The 11149-nt window shown below is 41.5% G+C and overlaps 1 non-coding gene across 1 annotated transcript; it reads left to right on the plus strand.

Moving 5' to 3' along the window:
- The first annotated feature begins 7438 nt into the window (after nt 1-7438).
- On the plus strand, nt 7439-7511 carry trnak-uuu (transfer RNA lysine (anticodon UUU)). The gene has a single exon. It is a non-coding gene; the product is annotated as a tRNA-Lys (tRNA).
- Nucleotides 7512-11149: the final 3638 nt, after the last annotated feature.

The following is an 11149-nucleotide window of genomic DNA, read 5'->3' on the forward strand; positions in this document are numbered from 1 at the left end:
CGAGACAAAAAAGAAGAGCATTTAGACAGCCAGAGAATTTTAACTGCCAGTTTAATTATGATTATTACAGAACTTATTACATTGTTCAGTGAAATAAATCCATCCATCCATCATCCATCCATCTAGCAAAAAGGCTGGTAGCCTCTCCCCAGCAGCATAGGGCACAAGGTTGGTGCTCACCCTGGACGGGAGGCCAACTCAAATGTAATAATACTGAAAATAGCACAGTGGTGTAAACAGGAGAGATGATTATTTATTAATTTGATTGTAATTTGATTAATGAATCACTTAATTCACATTCTACAGCCACTTGTCCCATGTAGAACACAGGTCTCCAGAACATAAACCTGAAAATAATGGGCGCAATGCAAGGAGGAACCAAGGAGGGAGTGGCAAACCCATCGTATGGCAGGGAATAACCCAGATGGGGGCACCAGCCCTTTCGGAGTGCAGGGAATAAGCAGGGGGCGGTGCCAACCCATCACAGGGCAGGGGAAAAGCCAGGAGGGGGGTGCCAACCTATCACAGGGCAGAGAATCTCCCAGGAGGGGCGGCTGTCCATCACAAGGCATGGCAGTTCATTAGATCACAAAAACCTGCTTTGTCAGTCAGACTGAAAAAGGAATTCCTTAAACTCATTTAAAAATAATGAAAAATATTGGATACAGAACAACAAATTAGGGTTCTGACCATCTCTCAGGGATCCACCCATCTATCTTCTAACCTCTCATCCTGGTGAGGGCTGTGGGGCCTGGAGCCTATCCCAAATAGGACAGGGCACAGGGATAGAGTACATCCTGGACAGGATGCCAGTCATACAGAGGACACATAGACACACACTTCTCCTAGTGACACCATTTAGCCCCCCCTTCTTGAGTGAAATGGTTGGGTTAATTCATCATTCATCTATTTGCACTGAAGCATTAATTATTCACATCCCGATTTAAATTAAATACAGTTCTAGTATTTAAACTAATATCGAAGTAGCCATTTGGCAGAATAGCATCCAGACCTGTTATAATCTTATATACCTGGATCATGTCTCCCCGTTTGTGGCGATTTCTCTTGAAATGAAATCAGTTACAGATTTTCATCCATATAACGTTTGACATTATGTGAAGTGATAATAAGTTACAACAAATACCAGTTATCATGTTCAGAAGGTCAAGCGCACTCACTCTTCCCTTTGTCGGCATTAACTGGATAACTTTTGCCAAGCGATAGATTTTATTGACTGGGGGAGGGGGGTGACGCTAGAATTAATACCATACCGGAGAACGCTCGGTATGCCATATGCCCCGTATATGTATATCCTGTAGCTGCAGTGAGTATATTAGCATTATTGTTAATAAGTGTACTGCCACAATAAGTATGTATATATGTGACACAGTGACAGTAAAACTTTCTGGGCATCTACATTGATAATACTTAGATGATAGTACTGTTTTGTTATTAAATACAATGATTAGATTGAACCGGCTTATGCATTTGCTCTTTAAGAGGTTTTTACTGTTGTCTGGTGTGCTGTGAATAAAGAGAAATAATTTAATACTACATACAGCAGCATTTCTAAACTCATTCCTCAGCCCACCTGACAGCTCCACATTTTTTCTCTGTCCCAGATCCCTGCATGCATGAACCAAACAGTTACCTGGAACTGCTGTGCTGAGAGCTTGGACAGAACAAGACTGTGGGCCTTTGCAGTGGGGTCCAAGGACTGGGCTGAGGAACCCTGACATAGAGGAGACTCCAGTAGGAGCCATGAAAAATCAAGAGATTACAGAGGAAGGCAAAATGCTTCCATTAACATGGCAAATAAGCTGCAAGTAACCTTTAGGGAGGGGCACTGGGACTTAGTTAGAACTGTATTCAGTAAGAAGCTGTTCTCTAGCAGTCAGTTTCTGTAACATGACATGGTGCCTTTTGATGCCCCCTATGCAGAACAGACCCTGTGCTTCCATTACAAACAAAAAGCCTGCATGACCCTCCTAAACACACAAGTCACATTAACTTAACCAGGGGAAATAAGCAAAAAACTTGACAAAGACTAGACTATGAAAAGGGAAGGTAAACATTACATTTACACAAACTTCTGCTAAAGCAAGTGGACAAACCCCTTTTAACTAAATCAAGTTACTTCAAAAATTAATAATCCAAAAATAAATCAATAAAAATGAAGAAAAACAAAATCATGCTTTGAACTAATACTGCAGCCATGACATTCTTTTCTTCACAACGCACACTCGGTACATACTGGTTAAAAACCATTTACTATCCTTCATGTACAGTACCAGTCTATGACAGAGCACCCCAACCTGGGCCCCCCATCCAACATGGCAGGTTTCTGCCCCTTGGCCCCAGAGACTAACAGACCAAACTCTGGAAACAGGGAAGCAGGGGGACTTGGGCCGCTGACTGGATGGATGGTTCCAGAATGAATTGAAGCAGAAGGTAGATTCCACAGCAGAGGACCGACGAACGTAAACCAAAACCAGGAAACCTGAAGTGGCAAGAACACAAACCAGAACACACATATAAAACCCAAGGGAACACATCAGTGGCACCGCCCACCAGCTTGTGAAAGATGGCTACCTGGAACCATGAATCCCTTAAAAACCTTAGGGATGGCAACTTTGCCACACAGGACTGATCCCCCTGAGACCTCAAGTTTCGATGCAAAGTCTCCAAAATGTTTTGAAACATTAGTCATGTGACTGCTGTGGTATTGTTCCATGCAGGGAAAACAACTTGTGAAAAACCCTGGAAAATTTCAGTGCATGTTGGTTGTTTGTGGCACTGTTGGGCTGAGGGGGTAATTGAGTGATTATTAACCGTTGAAATCCAGTTGTATTATTTAAACAGGTTAGTAGTTAGACAGTGTGCTTTGCATAAGGATAAGGATGTTTTATTGTTACTCCAAAACATGTTCAACATGAAGGGAACGAAAATCCAAATAATAGTACATTGAATAAAATAAGGTAAAAAAAAAGTAAATAAAAATGAAATGGAATAATGACATTAAGATAAATATTAGGTAAATATAATTATATAAAGTGAGCAGGTGTGAGTGTAGTAGAGATTATTGAGGTCTGTGCATAATAAAGTATATGTTACACTGGCTGAGGAAGCAGCAACATGTACAATAACATGCAGCACAGAGGTTAACTATTGCAGCAATGCCCTGACATGTAACACTGGTGATGAATAGCAGTGTTAGATATAGATATAGTGAGGTTCATATAATTATAGTAGGTGTAGGATAAAGGCCTGGATTAGATTTAGTTAGAAACATTCAGGGCAAATCTAGATTACACATACACCCATAGATTACATAGAAATATAAATTTGGGGGCAGTATGTCGCTCAGTGTCCCTGTGATCAGAAAATTGCCCATTTAAGCCCAGCTTGGGCACATCTGTGGGTCCTTGAGCAAGGCCCTTAACCCCCAGCTCCCTGGGTGCCACTATGACTGGCTGCCCTTCGCGGCCAGCTTGCTCTGAGCAAGTTGGGGGAGGTAAAACGAGAATTTCTTCATGGGGATCAATAATAAATATCAATTCTTATCCTGTGGTCTGAGCATTTGGTCAATTCAAGTACAGAGAGTGGTAATGTAGACGATGCTGCTTGCATTTCCCGCCCAGCAAGGCCTGCTGCTGCTCCACAGCTATGTATGTTCAGCACTGACCTTTTTCCATTCAGTGATTGTTAAAATGACTTTGTGTAGCCTAGTAATGGTGTAGTGCAATATTCTTTGGTTTGTAATATAAGGGATTAAATAATATCTTCCAAGTGAGACACAGGCCCTCCACATTTTCAGTGAAAGGAGACCAGAGAGCATCAAAGCTCTTCCTACATTTGCATCTGCTGTATCTCAGATTTTCTAGCCAGCAGAGAGGAGGAGGCTATGGCTCTGGCCTGTGGGACCATGTATTGTTTTTCTCTGGGAAGAGTTGTGAACGTCGGGCAAGAGACGACTCAGATACAGCCGCTTTGGGACAGACGTGGACTTTAAGGAAACACAGACTACACATGGGACAGCAGTGACTGAGCTGGGGATCACAGTGAGGGCAGACATATTTATACACAGCAGACTAATCAGCCACGAAACAGGTGTACAGGGTTAGGGTGGAGAACAATAATGGGATACAGGAGAATTAGGAGGGTTACAAAGGGCCAGCAGCGACCTCTGCTGGCTCGAGTGGGAGGAGACATGAAAAAACAAGAGATTACAGATCATGACAGGAGCAGACCAAGCACAGCAACAGTGGGGTCATACTCAATTATTACACCACATATATGAGAAAACGTTATGAAAATCTGTTCCCAAGAATTATTTAAATATCGGCATGACCGAAGCATACGACTGGTTGTATCTAGACTACACTGGCACTGACAGCACAGTGTAACAAATTACCAGCATATCTGGTGGTTCAGAATAAAGAAAAATTAAAGAAACAAGGTTGTTAATTGACTAATTTATAATAATCAAATCACTTAATAATTATGTAATACATAATATGTCACGATGGGAAGAGGGACAATCCAAGAGCAGCTTTGTGGGTTTTATTGCTGAACCAAAAGACATAAATAGAAACCAAAAGGACGAGGAGAGTGCAAACAGGAGGGAGGGAGGGAGGGAGGAATAACCAGGAGGGGTCAGGGAGAACCTACTAACAAGGGGGGCACAGAGGGGTCCTCCTCCTTTTTGGGTAAAACTAATTTAATTGCTTGTGACATGGTACGAGGCAACTTCTTTGTTGAGAGAATTTCTTTAAAGAGCAAGACAACCAAAGGTGTTAATCTAACAGGAGAATTTGTAGATCCCTTTGTAGAATTCAATGTGAAGACCATCTGGGACAGGCGCCCTGCTGCTCTGCATTGTTTACTTTGCATGTAAAAGTTTGCAGTCAATAATTTTTATATCTCTCATTTCTCTAATTGTCTCATGTTTTATTAGATTTAAACATGGACACAAACCACAGCAAACTGCACTTACAGCCTTCATCCTGCTCTTCAGTCTCTGAGGTGCTGCATCTAAATGGGGACTCGTCAAAAAGCCAAGTGGAGCTGTCATGAATGAAGGTCTTGTTGAAGCTTTCCCCTGCCTGACAGCAGGTTAGACTCTCGTTTGACTAAAGTGTTTTTAATTTCCACAGAACTTTGCAGGCTCATCTAGGATGGAGAATTTCTGCTGTTGAGCGCATTAGAAGAGATTCTCAGAGGGAGATATGAGTTCTAGGTGCCTGCTGGGTCCATATTCAAGACAGAGTTAGGACCGACTGCAAAAATGCTGCACTGTCTCCCAGATTGGGGGAAAAATTTGCATTTTAAAGGTAGAAGAAAATTTCATTTCTAATAGATGGAATCTGATTTACCTTAGATTTGTTTGGTCAGCAGTCGTATGGATAAATTTCAGCACTACAGACAGTCTGTGGGCTGGGGGGGAGGGGCAGGTTGGCAGGTGGGGGCACATGCCCCTGGGGGTGTGGTGGGGTGTCCTTACTTGAATTACTGGAGCCAAGGCTAAGAAAGGCACTAGACTTCACAAACAGTCTAATGTACTAAATTTTACATGAAAAGGGGCTATGGGCTTGTTGGCGCTATGTTTCTTAGCAGACTGACTAATACAGCCAACTGGACCCGTCTACGTCTTCTGAAACATCCATGCAAAGTTTCCTGCCTGTTTCTGAAAGCTTTCAGCATTTTTCTTTTGCTCCAGTTCTTTGTACTTCTCGAGAAGACAGGTTTCAGTATCTTCACCTTTGCAATCTGGAAGACTGTTACCCTCCAACTACCTGTTTTGAGTCAAAATGGCCCCATTTGTGTTAGTTTGCATCATTAATTACAGCATAAATCAATACATTCCAGGTTAATTTTTCAGGTAATTTCAACAAAAGCCTGTAATATAATTTTCGACCACCATGTGATGCCACAAGCCGAAAACCACTAAGACGTCAGTATGAGACTTAGCAGAGCTGAAAATAGGAAAATATGTTGTTTTTGTTAAATATATCACAGTGCAATTGTTTTAAAAATAAATCAATGACTTTGCATGAAAATTTTATGTGTTTTGTCAAATAAAAATATTACCTCTTACTTATATGAAGGTACGCATTATCTATGATGTAGAATAAAAGACACAACTAAACAATCCATTTCTTTATTTTAACAAGATAAATGTTAAAGTAAGAAAACAAGATAATAAAAGAATTCAAATTACATAACAGCAAAATCAGATTGTAATCTGGTAAAACTACAAACATCAGTAAATCAAACCACAATCAAATAACACCAAAATCCAAATATGAATAACACTGAACAATAACCAATCAAAAACATTGTAAATGCTCTGCACAAATGTTACAGAATGCAAGAAATGTATATGTGTGTGGTTTGCTAACATAACATATACAAGTAGCACAATGCGTAGTCGTCTTACAGTCCTTTGTCCAGCTACAGTAATGGCATCTCTGCCTTTTCTCAGGTCGGGGCTTTTGTTCCATTGCCTGCGCAGCCAAACTGCCACCAGGACTGGAGGGCCTGTACCAGGGACCTTGGGAGGCAGCAAGATAAGAGATGAGTTAACAAGAAACATCTGGTGATCCTGTACGGGGACGTCATTCGCAGAAACCATACAAAAATGGATGCTGATATGTAAGTTGGGGTTTTTCTCCTCTATATGTGGGGAACCCCTGTTGAAACAGATGCAAAAAACAAGAAACTTCTCTTAACTTTAGGTGTGAACTGCTTCATCTGAGAAAACTAGACTTAGGAAACAGAGAGCATCAGCGACAAGTCAATGCAGCAGTAAACATTCCACTGAGAATTAATATTTACGGCAGTAAACTGACTGACATCTCATACAGCCATATTGCAAACAAATACACACATGATGAGGATACAACATGAAACGGTCTGGGGGAGGGGGAAACATTTCCACATGTAGGGGGTTGGAGGCATTTAATTATTTACAGAAAATTCCGTGTAGCCAGTGTAGGAACCTGAGGTCAGTTTAACATAGATCACTGTCCATGGTGCTGAAATCTCTACTTAATGGGCTGGTGCTGAACGAATAGGACGGCTGGCCAACATATCTCACTGTCTGATTCCACTGACTGGCACCTTCTAATGTATGTGATTTTTAACAATGAAGAAAATCATTTTTAAAAAGTTATTACAGGAAACCATATTTACATGCCTGTAGCTTTCATCTCACACGACAGGAAACCCAAAAACTATTACTTTTGGTGAAAAATACATTCATGTTAGATCACTTCCTCATTTTAAATCACAAAACACACCTGATTTAGTCTCTGCTTATTTTTATATCACTGTATTTGTTTTTATGTCATTCACAGAACCTGCACCAAGTTACGCAACGTGCCCATATTAGGTGAACACAAGGACCTGATTATGGGGTTTTCATTTCTACCCAAGAGCCCGGATAGCTCAGTTGGTAGAGCATCAGACTTTTAATCTGAGGGTCCAGGGTTCAAGTCCCTGTTCGGGCGGCAGTCCCCTTATGCACCTGTAGAGCATGGTGGCCTGTACGTCGTCACTCCGAAAGGCTGAGTGACTGAAACATGGATTGTCTGTGGGTCCCCGAGGACTGGAGTTGGAAACACTGGTATACAGTATAAAGTGCAGGACGATGATAGTGAGGGACAGACCCAGCAGATTGGACCTGGCATATGCGTGGTGCACCTGTGGCATTCGGGTACCGGGTACCTGTCCAAGATGGTGATGGCCATAGAGAACGGCAAAACACCTCGGGATAAACCATCGCTTTTAAAGGTGAATGTGTCCTCATGTACCAGTTATGTCAATCCCTGAATATAATCTTCAGAATAACACTAAAAAGATGTAACCTGCAGGAGACAATGTACTGTAGAGAATGTACCACTGAGAGAGAGAAAGAGAATGCAGACCAATCACTGCTGCACGATGTGATCATACAAGCATGTATCCCCACCCTAATTAGCTCTGAAGCTCATGTCCCAATTAACTCTGCAGCTTATCACTCAGTTGTAGGCTATAAAATATAATTAGTTCAGTAGCTAAATAGTGAGTAGCCAACCGAAACAGCCAAGGCTTATTACTACAGTGTTTTTGAAGAGGACACCTGGGTTCTTAGTGTATTACCATATATAAATAAAAATTATTGTATTCTTTTGCCACGGTTATGTTTTCCAGAGAGAGAGAATGATTGGCAGCCTCTTCACCCAGGGGCGGGGAATACCCAGAGCTGTAGACCAATGCCGAGCGATTATGTCACAGGAAGTTGCACGAGCAAAGTGGTGGGAGAAAAGCAGAAGAAACAGAGGCGAATAGACAAAGACCTCAAAATGAAGAAATAAAAGTTTGTGTTGTGCGGTTGGTTGCCAAAATATAAATTCAAAAGCAACAGGCTTCATTTTAATAGAATAAATTTAAACATTTCTTTAGCTACACTATATAAAATGAATTTCACTATAGTTCCTCATTCTACCAGCAGAGACCCACCCTACCTTTACACTAGACACGGTAGTTAGCATGTCGCATTAGCAAGCTACGGTGGTTTAATAACATTTTTCCATTACCCATGGCATTAAGGAGACCAGTGGGACTCCTCTTGTAGTCCCCACGTCAACTCCAAGCTGTTTCCCGCCCCCTCCTCCTCCACCGCCTCCTCCTCCACCGCCGCCACCTCCTCCACCTGCTAGTATCCAGGGCCCCAAGCAGAAGACGAGTCATCGTCAGGGAAGTGGCGCAGGACCCACCAAAGGCCCCAACATGATGGATGTCCTGGAGGAGCTGCCCCGCATTAAACTGCGCCCGGTGCTGAGGTCGCCAGGTGGGACGCCAGTGCCAAGGAGGGGAATGACGCAGGGGACGCCCATGGCCTCGGACGACACTGCTTCCACCATAGCAGAGGCTCTGAAGAAGTTCAGACACCAATACCAGGAGGACTCTGATGAGTAGGAGAAGTGGTCCTCTGAGCCCTCCCCTTTCGGAAGCCCTCCCCTTTCGGAAGCCCTGCTAATGTCGCTTATAATGAATATTACATTGTGTACTTATTATTTATATGAATATAAATCATTTTTCACTTGCTATTGTAAATACTTATATAACCTTAAACTTTTATACTCAAACTTTATATACTTATATCCTTTTTATACTTACAATTTGTATACTTATATACTTTATACACTTAAACTTTTTATACTTAAACTTTATATACTTATACTTTGTGTACTGATTCTATATACTTATTAATAAACAATATATTTATATCACTATTATTTTTAAAAGAGTTGCTGATTTTGTAATACTGCTGCAGCATTCTCCACATGCTAATCACTGCCCCACATCGAATTGGCACTTTGATCTGCCACATATCACTTCACTACCCCCTGTTGAATGTTGCATCGTATGTTGTTAGATATCTCGTAGTAGTAAGTACTTCATTATTAGAAAAGATCTATTTCTGCAATGAGTATTGCAGTATTTATTTAAATTTAAAATGCTTAAACCAATTTCTCACAAACACATCTATTCATGAGTGATTTAAACAGCAAGGATGAAAATGATTAGGATCGGGTCGGAGAGCACACGCAGAGCTCTTGCCAAAATAGGGCTTGTAAACTTTTGTGGTAGTCAGAATTAACCCAAACAACTATGACTCTATAATCCTCTATAATCACTCTCACTCTATCATACTTGAATCAAACTCCAGACCTCGCAAGTAATGAACAAAGTTTTCTTCTTTATTCAGCAATCCAGCATGGTGTTCCAGCCACACTCGGGTACAATGCGCAATGCACCCCACACCCAGAAATCAGCAGGTTGATATACTATAACACAAATTCCCCTATATGGACTTCTAAGTCCTGGTTGGTTACCAAACATCTGCAAACCAGGTTTCAAACATACAACAAACATAATACGCCACCTATTTTGGTCTACTTCAAGGATGTTCAGCTTCCAATCCTTGTTAGTCCTAGGCCTCCTTTGAGTCCCACACATACGCCTGTCTATCCAGCCTAGGAAGGAGGTAAAAAAAACCCTAAACATTAGGGAAATTCCACTCCCAACTCAGGAAAAAGGTGCAACCCCCCTTCGAGGTCCATGGCTGGCATGGCTCACAACGCTATCAGTAAGGGAAACCCCAACCCTACATTACCTAAATAAAGACTTCAGCGTAAACATATACAACCCTTATGGGTACATAACTTGCTCATGTGTTCAAATGCTACCATACAACAAACTGCATCTAGCATAGTATAGCAACTATATTTCAAGGCTTCCTGCAGGCCCCCTTTCTCCCCCCGGCGAGGTTCCCTTCAGCCCAGTTCTCCAAGGTCTGTGGCCTGCAAAGCTGGCTCCGTGCAGGTGGCTGCGAGGCAAGGACACACGGCACCATCCCCAAAACAACAAAACCTGAGACACAACAACAATCCCACAATGCCTCCCAACCCTGGTCTACCAATCACTTTAAATTTCCCTTCCACACTCTGAACTAAGGTTAAACATATACTACATAATCCTGAAAAAGAGCGGTCACTAAAATTAAACAGCTCGCAGATCTTCACACTGCAAGAAATGCAAAGATGGAGAAAGCGAAGAACAGTGAGAGGACACCACTGTTTATGGTGTCCTCGTCGACCCTTGTGAAATGCCAGCAAACACATGGACAAGGGATCCCGATGCGCTACCTTGGCTTTCTTATGGGGACACAGTCAACCACCTAGTTTCTGTTATTAGTGCGTACACTTTTAAAGAGTTTAAAAACTACAAATCTCTTGAAGCGAACGAACAGTTCACAGCCGGCTGGGCACATTGTCATCGTCAAGGATTTTAGGCAAGTTTATTTATATAGCACAATTCAGACACAAAGCAATTCAAAGTGCTTTACAAAGACAAGGATACATTCACATTAAAACTTCAAAATCACATTTCAAAGATAAGTGAAAAAGAAATAATAATGAAAATAAATAATTTTATTAATCAATTACAATAAACACATAGATAATAATAATAAAAAGCCAAAACAAATAAATAGGTAACTGAAAAGACGTCACATTTTAATGACAGAATATGACTAAACCGATTTAAATTTATTGAAAAGCAGCAGCAAACAGAAATGTGTTGTCCAGGGTTTCAGAGACCA

This window comes from Paramormyrops kingsleyae, chromosome 18, assembly GCF_048594095.1.
Source record: "Paramormyrops kingsleyae isolate MSU_618 chromosome 18, PKINGS_0.4, whole genome shotgun sequence".
NCBI classification, from domain to species: domain Eukaryota; kingdom Metazoa; phylum Chordata; class Actinopteri; order Osteoglossiformes; family Mormyridae; genus Paramormyrops; species Paramormyrops kingsleyae.